The sequence below is a fragment of the Epinephelus fuscoguttatus genome, linkage group LG18, assembly GCF_011397635.1.
Source record: "Epinephelus fuscoguttatus linkage group LG18, E.fuscoguttatus.final_Chr_v1".
Lineage (NCBI taxonomy): Eukaryota > Metazoa > Chordata > Actinopteri > Perciformes > Serranidae > Epinephelus > Epinephelus fuscoguttatus.
The window spans coordinates 4,246,572-4,266,769 of NC_064769.1; the positions used below are offsets into that span (position 1 = coordinate 4,246,572).

General features: G+C 42.6%; 1 long non-coding RNA gene across 1 annotated transcript; it reads right to left on the reverse strand.

Moving 5' to 3' along the window:
* Positions 1 to 187: 187 nt before the first annotated feature.
* Positions 188 to 5,429, reverse strand: LOC125905874 (uncharacterized). Its single transcript, XR_007451707.1, has 4 exons — positions 5,282 to 5,429; positions 4,391 to 4,469; positions 2,803 to 2,898; positions 188 to 325 (listed from the first exon to the last, which is right to left on the reverse strand). It is a non-coding gene; the product is annotated as an uncharacterized LOC125905874 (long non-coding RNA).
* Positions 5,430 to 20,198: the final 14,769 nt, after the last annotated feature.

Sequence of the window (20,198 nt, forward strand, 5' to 3'; positions counted from 1 at the left end):
TGTTGTCCTTTTGAATTAGTCCAGTTTCACAGGGCCATGCAAAGACCTTTGGAGGGGCAGGTGCTGAAAGTTAAAAAGGGGCACATGAAACAAGACTTTAAAACACCTTATGGCGACATAATTTACAGCAATAACTAGCTGAATTATAGCAACCTATATTCATAAAGAATGTAACATGAAACACCAATGCAACGTAAACAACTGGTACATGTGTTATTCTTATCTGTTGTGCTCTTCACCCAGCTGGTGAGGGATCCACTGCCTTTAGCAGCCTGACGCAGCTCCTTTTGTTTTTGCTTCCACCTCCTCTCCTTACGAGGCATGTCTGCACAATGAAATATAATGATTAATAAAAGAAAATCAATGGCAACATCAGGCTGCAGACTCCTGACATGGCATCAAATAAAAATGTGAGCAGAATGGACACAAAATTGATGAGCTGGAACGTAAAGCAATTAATAAGCCAGCTAAGCGGAATAAGGTATTTTCACATTTGAGAGACCAGGGAGCAGAGATAGTTTACTTACAGGAGACCTGTTTATTGAACAAGGACCACCTCAAGCTCTGCAGGGGGGGATTTAATCAAATCTATCACTCGAATTTTGATAGTAAGAGTAAGGGAGTGGCCATCCTTATACACAGGAATGTACAATTTATAGAAACAACTTCTATAAGGGATAAACATGGCCAGTACATTATTGTAGTAGAAAAGCTATTCAATATGCTGGTAGTGTTGGCAAACATACTGTATATGTACCCAATTGGGATAATGTGCAATTTTTGAGGGACCTATTCTCACTATTGCCTGATTTGGATACTCATAATCTGGTTTTAGGGGGAGATCTAAATTGTTTATTAGATTCAACTTTGGACCGTTTTAGCCTAACAACCACTGTATTGAGTAAATCAGCACAATGCATTAATTCTTTTTGTCATATGGGGCATTTGATCCGTGGAGATTCATAAACCCAACCTCCAGGCAATACTCCTTTTACTCCCCATCACATCAGATGTACACTAGAATCGACTATTTTTTATTAGATAATAAATTGACCCCTATAGTGACAGATATAGAATATTCTGGTATAGTAATATCCGATCATAGCCCAGTCATGCTGAAACTTAGTTTTCCTGAGAATACACCACCTCAGCAAACGTGGCGTCCTAATACCAGGCTACTGGCAGATGACAACTTTAAAAAATTCATAAACTCTCAAATAGTCTTTTTCTTAGAACTAAATGATTCCCCTGAGATTAGTAGTAGTATTTTGTGGGAGTCCCTAAAAGTTTATATACAAGGTTAAATCATTTCATATAATGCAGGTGAGAGGAAAAGAAAGATGAAACGCTCCACAGACATAATGAAGGAGATAAAGGAAGTTGATTTGGCACATTCTGTGGCTCCCTCTGAGGAGCTACATAGACAGAAGATTTTGCTCCAGACTGAATATGATATTTTAATGATTCAGCGTGAGGAGGATTTGTATCTTAGGTCAAGACAGGATTTTTACGAGCATGATGAACATGCAGGTAAACTCCTGAGCCATCAGTTGAAGCAATCAGTAGCAGCTGGTATGATAGTAGAGATAGGGGATAATCTGGGCAACAAAATTGTAGATCAGAAGGGTATTACTGACCATTTTAAATCATTTTATAAGGATTTGTATACTTCAGAAATAAATGACAGGGAGCAGGTGGAGAGATTTCTTAAAAAACTGGAGATACCGTCCTTAGAGGGGGCAGATAGGGATAGCCTAGAGGGACCGGTGACTGCAGATGAAAAAGATAATGGAGGATGACAGGTAAAGAGTCGGGCCCTGATGGGTACCCAAGTCAGTTTTTATAAAACATTTGCTCTGTAGGGTATTTGGGGAGGTCCTTGAAAAAAAAGCTTTACCTCAAACAATGACACAGGCTACAATCTGTGGGAAGTATTTAGAAATCTTTACTGGGGGGCAATTCTTCACACTGTGAGGTCATGACCTTACAGTTCCTAGGGGGAAGTTTCCTGTTTTCCTAAACCTTTTATTGGGGGGGGGGGCAATCTCCTTTACGAGTGCAGCTGGTGGGTGCAACCTGGGTTCAGAACTTTGGATTGGTATAAACGTCTGTACATTCTGAAGGTTGTCAACTCTGCTCTTCTCTCCACGTATTAAAGAAACTTGATTCCTCACACTGAGTCCATCACTTCTTCAGAGGAGAGAATTTCCCTCGCATTTGGTGACGAGGATGGGATGGACTTTGGAGCTACATTAGGGTCAAATGTTTTGTACTTGAAAAAATAAAATATGAAACTGAAAACTCGTGCTGATCTTGAATTTTGAAAAATACAATGTATTCAAATAAAAAATAAGTGTATGAAACATTTTTTCAGATTAAATATAATTGGCGTGGGGGGCGTGGCATCAACTGAGAGGGGTGTGGAATCATATTCCCAAACCACTCCCTACCCACTACCACTTCACTACCGAGTGCCACTCCAAATGGAGTTCCACTCGCAGCCGTGGAGGGCACTCCTGATTAAGGGAAAGTGTATGAAAGAGAAACCAAACCGTGGGACGCCCCTTGCCACTCTACCGGAAGTAGGAAGCAGATGTAACCATGGATACAGACAGACGCGTTGTGAAAGCAAAATAGAGCAACAGGCTATAAAAAGAACACTTAGATATTAATTAAACTGAGTTATAATAAAACTAAACTTGAATGAGCCAGATAAGAGATACAGTGCAGTGTAATTCACTTGTTCATATTTTCTACACACAGTTTACGCATTTACAGCTTCATTCATCTGGGCAATCTCACCTCCATCCCTGTTTTGCAGCGTTCCTTTTTTTTTAATGAAGAGACTCTCATTTTTAATCCATAGATCGATTAACTGCTTTGTTTCTTCTTCTGTCCCTGTGAACACAGAGTTATAGATTTTTTCAAAATTGTGAGAATGGGATGAGGAATTTTTTTAGACAGTTTTAAATAGTTTATTTGAGCATATGGACATGTAGGTTTTAATCTTTTGACACCAAACATTCTGTGAGTTTGTTTGAGACTGTAAAGTCAGTGTGAGGAAAACAAATGTGTGTGTTTGATCTAAAATATTTTACAAAGTAGAAAGACAGAACTATTTCATTTGCACGTTGTTTCCTCCATTGTGATGTTGCGCTTCCTGCTGGGCTCATCAGAAGCCTGCACTGATGCACACTCGCTATCTAAGGGCTGAGCAGTCCACTCGCACTCAGCGATAATTGGTTCGGGACAGCCCTTAATATGGCGGAGCTCCACGTGACTGCGCAAACAGAGGGGGAGTGAATAGGGCGAGGGGTTAGGGGCTGGTTTGGGATTGGGCCTTAGTCTATGTGTGGAATCATGAGTGACAATGCCTTCAGGGAACGTAGGAAATAAAAACATTCTGACTCAACACTTATATACACCATATTCATGTGACTGGCAGTGTAAAAATTGATGCCAGTGACAAAATTCCATTTAGAAATCTGTTTTAGACAGTACTGAGCACCAATTGCGGTATAAGAGCCATAAATTATGCCAGATTTTGCAGTTGAACAGCCACATTTTAAGTGCTGATATGTCCAATTTCCACATAACACTGTGAACGCAGTGTACTGTCCGTTTTGCTTGCATGATGGCGTCCGGTCGGTTGGGTCAATCTACTGGAGCCCATACATCCAGCACACAGGTGAGAAATGTTGACTAAATTTTGGGAAATCATAACAAACATTAAGGGGTCGTTTTTGTGACAACATACATTTTCACAGCTCCATCGTCACGACCCTGTTGATGCTTCCACATCCAGACGTGTTCCCTGGATGAAACCTTTGAGCTTGGGGAAAAGAAAACAATCCTAAAACACCTCCCTAGTCACCTGACCTGGCTCCAGGTGATTTTTGTGGCACCAGGTGAGTAGGGAGGTGTTTTAGGATTGTTTCCTTTTCCCCAAGCTCAAAGGTTTCATCCAGGGGACAAGTTTACTGGATGAGGAAGCATCAACAGGGCCGTGATGATGGAGTTGTGGACAATCACACTTTCCAGTTCTGACAAATTCGCCACTTAAAAGACGTCACAAAAAAATGTATGATGGGGGACAGCGCAATTTTAATTCTTTTAGATCTAAGTGCAGCTTTTGACACAGTAGACCACACTATTTTAGTTTACTGTCTTAAGACCTGGGTTGGCATCAAGGACACTGCACTTGATTGGTTTTATTCTAACCCTTTAGAAAGAACCTTCTCGGTCACCAGTGGTAATTTCACTTCTTCCATAGCCCACATTGTCAGTGGTGTACCACAAGGTTCAATTTTAGGTCCAATTTTATTTTCCATCTATATGTTTCCACTTGGCCAAATCATTCAACAACATAACATTTCTTTTCATTGCTTACCTTTTATTGCATACCTTCCTCTGAGACCCTTTGACCCAAGAAGCCTAGGTGCTGCTGTAGATTGTCTCAGCGATGTCAACTGTTGGATGGCACAAAATTTCCTTCAACTCAACAATTCAAAAACAGAAATCATACTGTTCAGTCCCCCTAATCCAAAAAAAATCCATCAGTCTTGGTCCCCTATCTACCTACATGAAGCCCACTGCCAGAAATCTAGGAGTACTGTTCAATTCAGATCTAAGTTTCAAACCACAGATTAAAAAAGTTGTCCAGTCCTGCGTCCACCAAATTAGAACCATTTCTAGAATTAAGTCAATGCTCTACCATTCTGACCTTGAAAAAATCATCCATGCTTTCATTTTCTCCAGATACTGCAACTCCCTCCTTTCCAGCATAACCCAAAAATCCCTCTCTCGCCTCCAACTAGTTCAGAACGCAGCAGCTAAGCTTCTTACTGGTTTTAACAGACAACATCACATCACCCCAATTCTGGCTTCTCTCCACTGGCTCCCTGTTCATTTTAGAATTGATTTTAAGATTTTACCGATAACTTTTAAAGCACGTCTGGGTCTGGCTCCAAGCTACATAACAGATATGCTGACCCCGTACGAGCCAGCCCGCAGTCTTAGATCCTCAGGTGGGGCCCTTCTGGCTGTTCCAAAGTCGAGGCTTAACTCTAAGGGCTCATTTATGCTCCCTTTACGTATGAAAATCTATACGTCCATTTCAAACAATGTTACCATCACTGCCCACATACTTCCATGCACCCTTTACGTTGGCATGGATGTTAACCAATATATCCACCAGGAGGCAGCCCAGCGTCAAAGGTTTATGACAACAACAAACTCAAAAACAAACATGGCGACTGTGGAGGAGATATTGATAATGTACCTCTTGCATAAAAGACAAAAACAGAGGCAGCGTTGTAGGAGGTGTTGGTCGGTGAGGCCGTTAAATATATCGCGACTGGAGGACGGAGAATTCTTTTCTCTAGTACTGCCGATGAGAGAAATTGAATTGTTATTTCTTCTTCGTGTCTCACTAGAGCTACGTATCAGGTAGTGACAGCAACACTGCCCCCACGGTTCCCGGCGGTACTGCTCCGTTTGGCCCGTATCCATAAGCTTTATGGAAACGTGCAGAAATACGGATGAAATGAACGCAGAGCACGGACAGAAGGCCCCGTCCGTATCCGGATCCGTATTTAATGTTGAGCATAAATGAGCCCTAAAAGTGACCGTGCTTTTGCCATCAGGGCCTCTCGACTTTGGAACGACCTGCCTGAGGAGATAAGGCTCGCAGAATCAGTAACTTCTTTTAAATCACTTCTTAAAACCCATTTCTACAGACTTGCTTTTATGTAATGTTGTCTTTCGGTCATCTTTCTATTGTCTTTTAATCTTTTTATCACCTCTTTATTGTTTTTCTTTGTCTTCGGCTACCATCTTCTTAAGGTCAGATCTGTTATTGTTTTCTGTATCATGTCTTTGCTTTGCATTGCACTGCTTTTGCTTTGTCTGTCAAAGCACTTTGTAAACTCTGTTTTTAAAGGTGCTATATAAGTAAAGATTATTATTATTATTCATTCATTCATCTTCTAACCGCTTCATCCTCTTGAGGGTCGCGGGGGGGCTGGAGCATATCCCAGCTGACATCAGGCGAGAGGCAGGGTACACCCTGGACAGGTCGCCAGACTATCACAGGGCTGACACATAGGGACAAACAACCATTCACGCTCACATTCACACCTACTGACAATTTAGAGAACCCACGCTGACACGGGGAGAACATGCAAACTCCACACAGAAGGGCTCCCGCGCCCGGGATCGAACCGGCAACCCTCTTGCTGTGAGGCGAGAGTGCTAACCACCACACCACCGTGCCGCCCTATTAATATTATTATTATTATTATTATTATTACTACTACTACTACTACTACAACAATATCTTGATCCACTGGACTGATGCAACTTCAGCTTTTCTCGACACAGTCGTCCAGATGTTCTCAAAGGCAGATATCATACATGCCTAATAACACAATCAGTTCCAAAAAGTTACCATGTTCTATGGTGTTATAATCCAAAGTGTATGCGGCCTCATTCTCCACCTGCCTATAGCTCAGCCCCCTCTTCCCAAGCACTTTGACCACATCCACTACTCACTCCAAAACTTGGCGTCTCTTTTTCACTTGTTCCCCATGAGCTGACATCTGACTGCCAGCGAACAAGCTGCTGATGTTGCTTTTTGAGCACCTTAAGAAAAAAGCTTCAGCACAGGTCTGGTGTGCAGTGCTCTTTTCATGCTCCTCTGTGCGCAGATGTACATGTCGCCAGTCACTCATGCCTGAAATAAATGTGCTGGTATCAGTCCTCCTTGCAAATGCCAGACACACAAAGCAGAACAATAAATGGCGTTCTTTGCAATAAGTGAGCCACTTCCTGCTGGTGCCATCTTTACAGGTGAACACCCTCATCACAACTGCACCGCTGGTGTTCTGCTGTGGGTGGTGATGTAAGAATGCCTGTAATATGGTGGGCTCAGGGCGAGCAAAGTAGTCTATGCCCTGGCTCTCTCTCTCCTGCTCTTCCGTCTCTCTCTCCTGCTCTTCTGTCATTTTCTCCTGCTCTTCCGTCTCCTCTCTCTCCTGCTCTTCTGTCTCCTCTCTCTCTCTCTCTCTCTCACACACTGCTCCACTGGGGATGGTGGATCAACCTGGTGTAACATATAAGGATTGACACAATTTGTTGAGGTTTTGAGGAGTTCCTAGATAACAAGGTGACAAAAAGCTGCATTGCAATAATCAGTAATATAGCTAATGGACGCATTATTGTTTAATAAAAACAAACATAAACCAGGATAAAAAATATAATGTAACAAATGCAATCTAGGGTGGCCCCATACCATCCTCATGCCATATCATAGTTACAACCTCAAGGCCTGCATTTTTCCCTGAGAAATTAGCCAAGGCCCACAAGAACATTTAACCGAAAAATATTTTAAATTGAATGGAAACATGCCCACAATAAAAAAAGACAGGTAATTATTGTCCACAAGAGTTTGCTGTTAAATGTTAGTAAAAAAAAAAAAAAGAATAAGATAAAAACACTTATCTAGAATAAAGAGGATATTTATGTATAAAAGACAAATACATTTAAGTAGTTACTTTTAACTCCAAGCCACTTTTATGTTAATGAGCAGCATCACATCTCCTGGCAAATCCTAATTTGATTCAGTCTAAATTATATTTGCAAGTGGGTTTATGATGAATACTAGCCTAATCATTTGGTTTTACATGAACATTTTTGCTCTGTTGAGCTTTAGCTGTTTCTGAGTAAAGAATTACTGCATAGTGCACTTATATCAATTAATAAACATTGAAATATTTAACTACCTAACTAATAAAGACTATACTTAATTAACTAAATGAATAAAATCAAATTACTGACGCACTAAGATCACTATCACTAGTATAACATCATAGAAACAGCCCAGCAGTAGAGAAACCCTGTCATGCTGCTCAACAGCCAGCTAAATTGTTAAAATCAAGCTAGTGCTATTAACTGAGCTAACGTGGCCTATTCATAACTATGCTGTGTTAAAATTTAGCAAGCACAACGAAAATAAACTATCAACCAAACTTGATTCATATCTGACCCAGGTGGACTGCAGTTCCTCACTTCTTACGTGAAGTTCAAATTCCCCTCCATTGCACCACCTGTGCCATCGTCATATGCGGCAGCCGTGGGTCTCTCCTCCTCCTCCTGCCTCACCCTCGCCTCATCCACCTGACGGCCACCTCTGCCATTACCTGCGGCTGCGGCCATTGATGCTGCTGCTGAAGAAGCTGCGCCATAGCCAGCAAACATGACAGACATGGAAGGGAAAAAAAATAGATGGTTGAAAAAAAAAAAAGATGTACTTGTGCACGATCTCGCAAAACATTTGCGAGATCTTGCAAAACTTTTGCGAGATTTCGCAAAAGTACAGAAGATTGTTTATCGTCTGGTCGCTTGGCCATTTGGGAATCAGCAAACAGAAGGAGTCATGAGAGAGAGAGAGGTCCCTCAAGCGGACATCATGCACATGAAAAGAGACAAGGTAGGCATAGAATTCATTCAGTAATGTAATAAGTCAGCGTAACAACACAGAGCTTGGAATAACAGTAGAAACTTGTACTCCTCGTACTCGTCGTCCTCCGCTTATCCGGGTCTGGGTCGCGGGGGCAGCAGCCTCAGCAAAGAAGCCCAGACAGTCCTCTCCCCCGCCACTTCCATCAGCTCCTCCGCGGGAACCCCAAGGCGTTCCCAGGCCAGCCGGGTGATGTAATCCCTCCAGCGTGTTCTGGGGCGGCCCCGAGGTCTCCTCCCAGTTGGACATGCCCGAAACACCTCCCAAGGGAGGCGTCCGGAAGGCATCCTTACCAGATGCCCGAACCACCTCAACTGGCTCCTCTCGATGTGGAGGAGCAGCGGCTCTACTCCGAGTCCCTCCTGGATGTCTGAGCTCCTCACCCTATCCCTAAGGCTGAGCCCAGCCACCCTGCGGAGGAAACTCATTTCGGCCGCTTGTATTCGCGATCTCATTCTTTCGGTCACTACCCAGAGCTCGTGACCATAGGTGAGGGTTGGAACGTAGATCGACCGGTAAATCGAGAGCTTCGCTTTCTGGCTAAGCTCCCTCTTCACCACAACGGACCGGTTAAGCGCCTGCATCACTGCTGACGCCGCCCCAATCCGCCTGTCAATCTCCCGCTCCATCCTACCCTCACTCGTGAACAAGACCCCGAGATACTTAAACTCCTCCACCTGAGGAAGGACCTCCCCCCTGACCTGGAGTGGGCAATCCACCCTTTTCCAGCTGAGGACCATGGCCTCAGACTTGGAGGTGCTGATTCTCATACCAGCCGCTTCACACTCGGCTGCGAACTGCCCCAGCGAGAGCTGGAGGTCATTGTTCGATGGAGCTAGGAGGACCACGTCATCTGCAAAAAGCAGGGACGAGATCCTCCCGTCACCAAACCTGACACCCTCCACCACTCGGCTGCGTCTAGAAATTCTGTCCATAAAAGTTGTGAACAGAACCGGTGACAAAGGGCAGCCCTGGCAGAGTCCAACCTTCACCGGGAACAGGTCCGACTTACTGCCAGCCACGTGAACCAGACTCATGCTCCTTCGGTACAGGGACTGGATGGCCCTTAGCGAGGGGCCACCAACCCCATACTCCCGGAGCACCCCCCACAGGATGCCCCTGGGGACACGGTCGTAAGCCTTCTCCAAATCCACAAAACACATGTGGACTGGTTGGGCAAACTCCCATGCCCCCTCTAGCACCCTGGCGAGGGTAAAGAGCTGGTCCACGGTTCCGCGTCCAGGACGAAAACCACATTGCTCCTCCTCAATCCGAGGTTCAACTATCGACCGGACCCTCTTCTCCAGCACCCTGGAGTAGACCTTACCGGGCAGGCTGAGGAGTGTGATCCCCCTGTAGTTGGAACACACCTTCTGGTCCCCTTTCTTGAAAATGGGGACCACCACCCCGGTCTGCCACTCCAGAGGCACTGCCCCCGATGTCCATGCAATGTTGCAGAGGCGTGTCAGCCAGGACAGCCCTACAACATCCAGAGCCTTGAGATATCCAGGACGAATCTCATCCACCCCCGGGGCTCCGCCGCTTCGGAGTTGTTTCACTACCTCAGCAACTTCTGCCCCAGAAATTGGACGACCCGCCCCCGAGACCCTTGTCTCTGTTTCCTCACTGGAATACGTGTTGGTGGGATTGAGGAGCTCCTCAAAGTATTCCTTCCACCGCCCGACAATGTCCCCAGTTGACGTCAGCAGCTACCCGCCCCCACTGTAAACAGTGTGAGGAAGTTGCCGCCTTCCCCCTCTGAGGCTCGGGACGGTTTGCCAGAACCTCTTTGGAGCCGATCGATAGTCTTCCTCCATGGCCTCACTGAACTCCTCCCACGCCCGAGTTTTTGCCTCAATGACTGCCGCCGCTGCGCTCCGCTTGGCCCGCCGGTACCTGTCAGCTGCTTCCGGAGACCCACAGACCAACCATGCCCTGTAGGTCTCCTTCTTCAGCCTGATGGCTCCCCTCACCTCTGGTGTCCACCAGCGGGTTCGGGGATTACCGCCGCGACTGGCCCCAGCGGCCTTGCGGCCACAGCTCGCAACCGCCGCCTCGACAATGGCAGAGCGGAACAAGGCCCATTCAGACTCAATGTCCCCCTCTGCCCTCGGGACGCGGTCGAAGCTCTCCCGGAGGTGGGAGTTGAAGATCATCTGGAGTCATTAGGGCACTCAAACTCCTCCACCACGATAAGGTGACGGTTCTCGGAGGAGAACAGTAGAAACTAACTTGGGAAAAGGAGAGTTAGCATTAATGTTACACTAGCTGTAATGTTAGCGCTCTAATGTCAAGTTATGCCAGGCCAACAACCATATGTCGTTAGGGTTACAGATGTTGAATTTCACTTTGCCTTATGTCAAGCTGTGTGTCTTTTTATGCCACAAAAGTGGTTACCATGGTAACTGTGGACGCCATGGCAAGAAACACATATTGTAGAGGCTGTCTAGATGTACATGTTCAAAGTAAACATTTCAAGTATCTCTTTTAATATTTTCTGTTTGCAGGTTGACAAGGCAGTAATTTCCATTATGACTGGTGAGCAAATGGCCAAATATATCACTTCATATGGTGACAGAATAGCTTCCCTTTCCTTCTGTCAACAAACAATGTGAGAGAGAGACTCTTATACAAAGAGATAAAATAGAAACTCGGAAAATGAGATCAAGGACAAAAGGTGGGCTGTGTGGTACATCAGGTGTGCTCCAAAACCCAGGTGAAGGGATGGCAAGACAGAGAAATACTGCAGCAGAAAAGACTTCCAGGAAGATTGAAATTGGATGGCTTCATTTTCACAGTTATGAATACCATCAAGTGAGGACAAAAAATGGCAGAGGAACAAGACATGCAACTGTGGAAAAAACAACAACTGTTGCTCAGATTTTGGAGCTAGGAAAGGAGCTGTTTTTCCCAAATAGGCACTCAACCAAAGGGCAACCTGATGACTTTACCTTTGAGGTCTGTGATTTTAAAAGAAAGTAGATTCTTGAGACTGTTGGCCGACTGTATGAACAAACCAAACTGAAGCTGCTTAGATTTTATATTTGCACAAAAGACGAAGGACCTTCAACAGATCAGTCTTCATCTGAAGTGGATTCACTTGGATGAAGATTCTTTATCTGAGGATTTATCTGTCAGCATCACTGAGGGAGCAGATTCACAGTTGACTGAGGATGGATCTCACCTTGATGCAGATGATTCGATTACAGATCTGCTGGATCATGGACACTCATCTGACAGGTTTGTGGCAGTAGGAGCAATATTTGTAATGACAGATGGAAGGAGATTTTGTTTGAAGATTAAACTTCAGGTAATAACTTCATTAAAAGATAATGCACATGTATTTCATAAAACACAGAGTGAGATTGTGTGCCAACAATGGTAAACACCTACTTTCTCACCAGTAAGAAACATTTTTTTATGAGAAATATCACCTACCACTTTGCTGCCAATGTATGGGAAGATGTGAGAATATCTAATAATATTGCTCATGTTGTATATCTACTAATAGGTTTTAGTGGAGCTTCTTTGAACCATATGTATTTTTTGCACACCATTTGATCTTAAATATGTTCATCCATTCCATGATTTTAAATTACTGCCGACAATAATTGTGAAAATGTGTCTTTTGTTTGTTGCAGAATATGCATTTCCAGTTGCAACCAAGATCCAAAAAACAAAGAACAAAATCTGAGACTGTGACAGCACAAGATCCAGGAAAATCACATCCCTCTCATTCAACCCCAACAGACATTAAAAAAAACTCACATTGGCCATGGGCAGGACACCAACACAAGTGATCATGATGAAGTCTGGAATCATCTCCAGCCTTTTAATGATTTCCCTGACTCCTGCTTTGAAATTATTGACCTGACCAGAGCAGTCCCTAATGTCTCTCCACAAACAGAGCCTGAGCACATCTATCATTTTACTTTTTAAGAGGTTCCAGAAGTAGACGAGGCAGATACAGTTGTATGGGATCCAGAAGAGGACCTTGGCAGAGCAGATGGAGATGAGATAGTTATGATCACATTGGATTACATCAACAGTGAGGATGTCACACAGGTAATAATAATGTGATAAGATCATGAATGTTTTGGGGTAAGGAGGTAGAAATACTAATACAGATTAAACCAGTAGAAAGAGTGAAATGTACTGCTACTTAAAGTCAGTAAAGTATTTTCTTTCTTTTTTTCAAATTTGATTGTATGAAACAATTCAATTGTCCATCCCGACTCAAAAAAAATTAACTTTTTATGGCATAAGCATTGTTATGTTCCCACACAAATGAAATGGCCTACAGTGCTGTGGGCAATGCTTACTGTACCAACTGCAATCTTAGTTCACGTTTAGACCTTCATTTTGCCACAGCAATAATTGATTAACATCACATTGCTTATGCTACTACTCCACACAATCTCAAAATTCTCCCTTTTTATATCAAATTTCTATATCAAAATATTTTTCCTGAACTTGTATTTCTAATGTATAGTGCCATGCACAACTTGTCTTAAAAACAAATAACTCAACAGAGTCTCTTTGAATTGATTCCTGAGATTGTACAGCAGCACAAAGCATTGATTTGTGACTTTATAATGCTTTTCTGTTTCTGTAATTTTACAGGTTTTTGTCTTCTCTTCCATTTCCCAAAATCTATTTGGATTTTTTATGACTATCTCATGAGTGTTCCTGGTTTTAACTAGAAGATAGGGTGATGTAGAAGACTAATTTAGAAAGACTTTTATAAATTACAGTCTGCAATCACATCATAGACTTTAGGGTCAAAGTGTCTCCTGTCATTTAATACATCATGTTTCATTCATTCTTCAGAGTGCTGAGATGAATGGAGTGCCTATACAGGCTTTCCAACTTCCACTGCCCTCAGCTAATGACCTGTCTGCTGTGCAGTCCATACATGGGGAGGCAGTGCAAACTGCACAGGTAAGATGCATCACTGCAAGCAACCCTGAACACATCCTCTAAACTACTGTATGATTTTACATAACTGTTTGGATGTGATATGATGGAGACTTTGAGCATACCGTTTTCTGAAGGTGTGGTAGGTCAGTGTTCTCTAGTACTTTTAAAAACATTTGTTTAATGTCCCGCTTTTAAAAACATTTGTTTAATGTCCCATAAGGCTCTGGAGGAGCTCTGACGGGTCTGAAAAAGTATGAAGTCATATTGAAGTTACCTTGTCTATGTTGTAAACTGGAGGTGGATCTTTTACCACCGCAGCCTGCTTTCCCCATCAACCTCACCTGACAACCCAGGAAATCCAGAGAGCACACGATGTGCATCAATTTGCAGGATAAAGGTTGTTGAAGATCTTTTGGGTGTATTTATGGACAGCAGCATAATAAATTTGACTCTACAGATGGACTTTGTAAATGAAATAAGCCATTGATGATGCTAGAGTGTCAAGGGAGGTTTACACTGCATTCTGGGAGCAATTTCTTGAACAATGTAAAGGGGAAACAGACCGAGTGGCAAGGCTGAGGCCAGATTTCTGTGAGGCTGAATGGCAAGCAGTTGGACAAATCTGGGTGAAAGGATTATTAGACCACGGTGTCATGCCAGTGAGGCTATCAAGGGCTTTCATTTTAGCCTGCATCCATGGCATTGACTCAGTTGATGTAGACATCCTGATGACATCATTTCTCAACTACCTTCCTCCTGTTGAGAGATCAGCTGTTGAGAAGGCTCTCCAGGGCACAATGGAGGAAAGTGATAAAGACTTGCTTAACCTCTTTAGGATGGGTTCTCATTTCCTACCTCCAAAGAACAGCATGCAACCTGCCATAGAAACAATGGCTCACAAAGCCATTCTACAAGGGTCCATGTCATTGGTCCGACAGCATATGGTGCACCGCGACCGGCTCTGGGTCAGCTGGGAAAGGCTTGAGGCGGAGCAGGCTCACAGCTTGTGTTTGTCACTTTCTTTTTCATTTTAACCCACACCATGATCATTTCCTAACCCTAACCCTAACCAAGTGGTTTTTGTGCCTAAACCTAACCAGACCTTAACCACAGGGCATCATGATGATTTCGGAACAGACTTCGGAACAATGGGTTTAATATGGTCGGAACAATGGGATGTCGAACCAATGGGCTGTCGGACCAATGGGCAGTTCCCTTCTACAAGAGCCATAATATATAGTGGATTACTTCTCCACACCCATGGCACTTGTACAGCAGAAACTATCAGACAAAGAAAGTGTGTTGTCTCTGTATGAGTCAAAGAAAGCCACAGGCAAAAGAGTGTTGCAACAGTTTGAAACAACAAAGATGGTGCTGTCTCAGAGAGAGCAGGCAACCTTTAACCATCTCCAACATTACATGAAAAATGCTGACCAAACCAAAGCTGAAAAAATCCTGTGTTTCTGTACTGGTTCCTCTGTCAATGTGTTGACAAAATTATGGTATGCTTTAATGCTGAAACTGGACTAAACAGAAGGCCTGTTGCTCATACCTGTGGTGCTACCCTTGAAGTACCGTGCACATACAGCTCTTACCCTGAATTTCGCACAGAGTTTGACAACATCCTGTCCAATAACTATTTTGAAATGGACATCCTCTGAACTTGAGAGCAGTCCTGATCAGGCCTCATAGTAAAGGTCTCTTTATTGTACGGTTGATTATGTTTTATTTAAAATTCTTTACTGCTTTTGTTGTTTATTTTGTCATTGAAACATCTGATGCACTTAACCGTGTGTAGAGCAGTCTGCAATTCTATTTCCCTTTTGTGCAATAGTACACCACCATAGTTTTCACATGGATTTAATTTTTTTTAATTATGCTTTAAAAATGACTGCAGCTTTCATTTCCATCAGTGAGAACCTAACATGAGCTTCATGGTTAAGCTTGTTGCTAAGAAAGATTACAGAGCTGTCCATCACTGGTGGAATTGTTAATTGTTGGTGTTAACGTGTTAAAGAGTCATACCTGTTTGATTATTCAGGGGAAAACAGTTTTAAGTTAATGTTTACAAAATCTACAAGCCGGTGTGGCCTGTGTGAAATGTGGCTTGGAAAGCCCTACTATGCTCAATTGGCCTTCAGAATGATTATGTAATATTTCCATTATACTACTGTCATTTATTATTGACTTACCTAAGCACCGCATTATAACATTGTATCTTTTTCAGAAATAGAATGTGTGTGCATTTTTGCCATGATGTGACCTTTATGCATTGTGCTTTTTTTCATATTTTCAAGTTCTCAATTGGTCTTAAATTAAAAAACCAAACTGATAAGGCATATTTTTTATTTATTCAGGGTTACAAGCCAGGATTTCACACTGAGAAACAATACAGAATGATTAGTCATAAAAATATTTCCACTGTTAACAAAAATATCAAGTGCTTGTTCTTTTTTCTACCCCTCTCTGATATTTCACAACACAGGTTGTTCATGCAGATATCTTGACTGTGCATTTCTGTCAACTAGATGTCACTTGATGTTTGTACTACTACAGTAGTAGTAGTAGTAGTAGTAGTAGAACTGGAGTCATCTTATAGGCAGGTTCATAAAATCTCAACAGGGCTGATGTCTGCAGAAATGTTTTTAAACATCCAATAGTATGTTAAGAACTTAAGTTTATTTCTAGGCCAGTTTCAGATGAAGTCAGTAACCAAGACAGCATGTTTATTCTTAACGTCAATAGTGCTTTGCCTGACCAGCAGTTCAAAAGCCAAAGATGTTCTCCTATCATAAAATATTGAGGAAAAACAGAATATTTACATTTAGAGACTAGAAACATTTCAATTGTAACAGTTACAAATTAATAGTTATTAAAACTGTGGCATTCATTTCCCACCAATTAATGAAGTGATAAATGGACTGTTTGTTTTGGTACTAGTTATGAATTTTACACTGGTTGATTTGGCTTTTGATAGGCTTTATCTCTAAAGCAACAGCAGCTGAGGATCAATAGTGTTGTATTTTGACCCATACATCAAGCCAAACATCAAATCAAATCAAATCAAATCAGTTAAAATAATAGAACATAAACATATAGCATGGTTAATGACAACAATGATAGCAAGGAAAAATACAATATACTATACCAACAGCTCAACTCTCTGGCCCCTACAGGACACAGCTCAGTACTTGACTGACATATACGTGACTTACAGAGATACACTGATGGCCTCTCTTAGGTGCATATACAAGTTCACAGCCTGATATGGATCTGTTGGTGGAGTCAGATGGGACTTGGCCATGAAGATATTGCATAGTTCATATAAATCCGGATTGCATGGTATGGTCCGGCGAAAGACATATTGGTTTTTGCACAGTTGAACATGTTCACCTTCAACTGGGGAAAGGAAGTCTCTTGTCCTGTAAAGTTCGGGCAAGACATACATCACATTAGGTCGACTGCTGGGGACGTTTATGTTCTTTAAGGGCCTGATGGTGTATGTGTTCCAAACTTGTACAGTGTCATTCACCTCATCCTGTTAAAAAGAAAACACAAATACATTTAGGAACATACATGTACATAGGTACATACATGTCAACTTAAATGAGCACTTAATTAGAGCATTAACTCTTTTCTCTCTCCCTCTCCCCTCCTCTCTGTGTCCCCCTCTCTCTCATCTTTACCTCCTTTCCATTTCTCTCCTCTCCCTTTATCTGTCTTTTTCTCTACTATCCCTATCTCTCTACCCCCCCTCCATTTCCCCCCCTCTCCCCTTTCTGTCTTTTTCTCTCCTCTCCCTGTCTCTCTCTCTCCACATTCCCTCCTCTCTGTCTCTCTGCCTCTCCTCTCCCTCTCACATACACAGGCACACATATATGAAAACATTATAATTCATGAACTCACCTGGATGAGTCCCATGCAACAAAATTGAAGGAGGCTTTTGTCCAGAAATCCATCATCAAAGAACGCGCTGTCTCGGAGGTCTCCAAACAGGGATAACCAGAACTCCACGCACTAGCTGCGAAGAAAACCCCATCAATATTCAGTTCTTTGATTGGTGGTGCTGACTCCATCCAAGTAACTGTCAAGGGTGCTGTCTGGGGGAGTGGGGAAGAGGAAACGCTGGAAGCCTCTGACATGGCCATTTTCGGTTCCAAGATCGCCTCTCACAATCCGAGGGCAGCCCCCTAAACGCTGCACTACTTCCATGTAATAACCTCCAATCAACTTTGGGTCACTCCTTGTTGTGTAGGCATTAAGCCACATTATTTTCCTCGAAAAACCATCAATACTTCCATTGACACAAATGCCATATGGCTTCAGTTTATCATAAGAGTCCATGTGCCAAATGAAGTTTAGCCCTCTTGAGAAGCAGCTCCGTCATCTGAGACATCTTGCCTGCCTTAACGACTCTGCTCTCGGATCCAGCTCCTTCAACACCAAGCGCACATCCTCTTTCCTCACTCGTAGTCCATGTTCTCTGCATTTAGTAAACATCCACCGGTAACCGTGAAGCTGTCCAGAGTACTGTATTTGGTTGCCAATGAATTCAGCCAGGACTGCCAAGTCACAGAATGTTTTTCGATGAAAGTGTCCTCTTGCGTTAAATAGTAGTAGTAGGCCAATTTCAAAATAAAACTCTATGAACCTCTCCCACGGATGAATGTGCTCCACTGTTGCATTTGTTTGCAGTCTCTATGGGTCAAACTGACCCGGAAGTACATTACTTAATGAAAGTTTTGCGAGATATTGCAAACTGTTTTGCGAGATCTCGCAAAAGTACATCTTTTTTTTTTCAACCATCTATTTTTTTCCTTTCCATACTAAGTCAAAATTATGACTTACTAAGTCAAAATAATGAGACACTAAGTCAAAATAATGACTTGCTAAATGAAAATTATGACTTACTAAGTCAAAATAATGAGATACTAAGTCAAAATAATGAGACACTAAGTCAAAATAATGACTTGCTAAGTCAAAATAATGAGATACTAAGTCAAAATAACGAGATACCAAGTCCAATAATGAGGTGAATGAATACAGTTACACCCTTCGACAATCCATACTCTTCATCTCTCAGTCACGATGGATAACATCATTGAGGGATACTAACTCAAAACAGTGAGGTCATAACTCATGCACATCGGATATGCCACACACTACACTTTGATGTGACGTATGGGGTATGTTTGGCTACTTAAGTAGTCTACAAATTACAAAATATAGTAAAATAGTGTTGATTTTAAGTGTTCTGTTTGGCTAAGACATAAAGTTAATTATACAACAGTTAGTTTAAGTTGCACTTAAATAGGTCAATAATATGCTCATCAGTGAATATGAGTGTTACTGAATCAAATTGTTCGCCACTCCTCCGCAAGTTATGAGTTATGTGAGTTACCGTATATTTCCAAATAGTCGCCCGGTGACAAATAGCCTCTGGGCACCTAATAGCCGCCAGGGGTTTGACGCCATTTTGCGTATTAAACGCCGGTCAGATTAAACGCCCGGGCGATTATTTTCTCATTCATTGCCTCATGGCTGTCCCTCCTTGAGGGACTATTTGCGCTTTTATACACGGGTCGGTGGTGAAGTGGTGCACATGACTCGTGCTACGGATGGGCGGACGGATGGACGGACAGACAGCCACGTATCTAAAACAGGTAATACATCTGGCTACATCTTTCCCACATCAAATATCCATGATCGCCTTGACCCGCGTGCATAAAAGCGCACACAATTCCGTGTCCTCTCACCGCAATGCTGTGATTTGATGCTTCTACAAGCTCGCCATAGCTTACTGTCAGGACTCAGGGACCAGAATTCGGGATGGCGGATCATCGGGATGGCGATATTTCGGTGTGGCGGCCTGTAACTGTTGGTTAAATGGCCTGTTCAGTTGGTATTCGGATAACTGGGGCTTTACTGGTATAATGCAACAGCACCACCCAGCGGTCAAACCCGTGTACACGAAAAAAATGACCCACTCTAAATGTTTAGAGATTTTTGTACACGAACTCACCCCTACATTATACAGTATTTTAGCACTAAAAACATACTGGACAAGAACTGTAACCAAATAACGGCCTGGTGCAGGTTGGTGCAAAAAAAAGACCCTTGAGCAAATAGTCGCCTGGTTTTTTAAATGCCTGGGGTCAAAATCGATTTTGTGAAATAAACGCCCGGGCTACTATTTGGAAAAATATGGTATCTATGTGTTGTAAAAGCATTTGGCTCTGCTGCTGTAGACAGCCTGTCTAAATGATGTCTTGAAGCCTGTCTGATTGTATGTGGGTTTTTTTCTTTATGTTGGCATGTTAAGCTTGTATTTTCGGTCTCTGGAGACACTCCAATAAATTCGCCTATACAGTATTGTACCAAATTAGCCTTTGTTTTACTGTGTTTCATACACCGGACCCCTTGGTTATAGAATTGAGCTTGTAATTAATTTCTTTTCTTTATTTTCTGTGAAGTTAAATAATGATAATTAAACGTCCGCTCGTGGTGGTGAAATATGCGCCGAAATAGGTCCGATGTTTTCACTGCTCTCACCAAGTCGTGCATTACATGCAGACATGAGGTATTATGAATGTGAAAAACAGCTTCATGTCCTTTGAAACAGTTTTCAATAGCATAGTATGTACTTCTGACAGGTCAAAGACCAATTAACGGTTGTGTTTATATTATTAACACCTGTGAGCAGAGTGATTTTACTGTTACAAGTCCCAGTGATGTTATACTCTATATCAGCACTCACGGA